This window comes from Silene latifolia, chromosome 9 (assembly GCF_048544455.1).
Source record: "Silene latifolia isolate original U9 population chromosome 9, ASM4854445v1, whole genome shotgun sequence".
NCBI classification, from domain to species: Eukaryota; Viridiplantae; Streptophyta; class Magnoliopsida; order Caryophyllales; family Caryophyllaceae; genus Silene; species Silene latifolia.
In genome coordinates this window covers 165,062,838-165,064,471 of record NC_133534.1, presented here as the reverse complement: position 1 = coordinate 165,064,471, position 1,634 = coordinate 165,062,838, and positions in this window count along the sequence as shown.

Sequence of the window (1,634 nt, the reverse complement as noted above, 5' to 3'; positions counted from 1 at the left end):
GCATACGAGAGTGGTACCCCTTATTCTAACTACTATAATGAGATCACAAAATTCCATCCAAATCTCTCATATAAAAGCCAAAATGTTCAAAATCCTCAACCATCATACACTCCACCTCCAATGAGACACCAAGCTCAAAGACCCTTTTTCAACCAAATCCAAGGGTATCAAAATCCACCTTCCTACAACCAATCCAATGACCAAAGCTTTGATGTTAAAAAAACGGTCCTCCAAATGCAAAATAACCAACAAGAATTCTTCACCCAACTGAAAAAAGATATCTAAGCTAATTAAATCACCATCAACATACTTGCCCACACCAAAATCTTAGAGACTCAAATGACCCAATTAGCATCTTCTAGCTCCCAAAGACAGAAGGGGCAATTACCGCCTCCAGGTAACCTACCCACAAGACATGAGACGGTGAGTGTCATCCATTTGATGAGCGGTACAAGATATGAGTGGCCGAAGAGGCCAATTGATGAAGATATTGTGGATGCTAGTAGCAAGCAAGGAGTTGTGGAGAACTCTAAGGAGGTAGATCCTACTACCAATGAACTTTCAAAGAAGAAGAATGAAGAGAAAGCTGAGGAAAAAGAGCCTATTGTGATTAGACTTCCATTCCCAAGTCGTCAAGCTAAGCCTAAGTTTGATGAGCAACTTGGAAAGTTCATGGAAATTGTTAAGAACTTAGAAGTCTCAATCCCATTCACGGAATTGATCAATCATGTTCTGGTTATGCAAAGTACATGAAGGATATTCTTACCAAGAAGAAATCCATCCGAAAGTTGAAGACTATTGCCTTTACCAAAGTGAGTAGTGCAATTCTTCAAGGGAGTTCCCCTCCAAAGCTTAAAGATCCGGGAAGTTTTTTTATCCCATGTACCATTGGCGACACTACAATTAACAAAGCATTGTGCTACCTTGGAGCAAGTGTAAGTGTCATGCCATACTCGGTATGTAAGAGGCTAGGAATGGGAGAGCTCAAATGCACCAACATCACTCTTCAAATGGTGGATCTATCAACTAAGATACCTTTGGGTGGTATGGGATGATGTGCCCGTGCGAATTGGCAAATTCTTCATCCCGGTAGACTGTCATTGTAGACATGGAGGAGGATTCCAACATTCTTATCATCTTAGGAAGACCTTTCTTGCACACCGAGGGAGCGGTAATCGATGTGAAACATGGAGAGCTCACACTTGAAGTAGGGGATGAGACAATTACTTTCAGCCTTGACAAAATAATGAGAGCCCCCCGATTACATGAGCCATGCGTCATGGTCGATCACTATAGCCGAGAAACTGATAGGAAGAAGTTAGAATCTCTATGCAAAGATCAAGCCATGGGTAAATAAACATCACCCATATGGAAGGAGAAAGTGGATGACCTTCAAGTAGCTCTATTCGGAGAGCATGTAATTTTCAACAACAATGAGAGCTTGAATAACTCACCCAAGTAATGAAGAAGGCCTCAATGGCCATGATAACAAGAAAGGAGAGTTGCTCTTATCAACTCATGACATCATTGGGGAACAAGTTAGTGAAGTTTGTGGTCTATGGGACGATGAATTTGAAGGATTGGTCAATCCTTATATTGGAAATGCTATGACCTTAGACCAAGGTTTTGTAGAT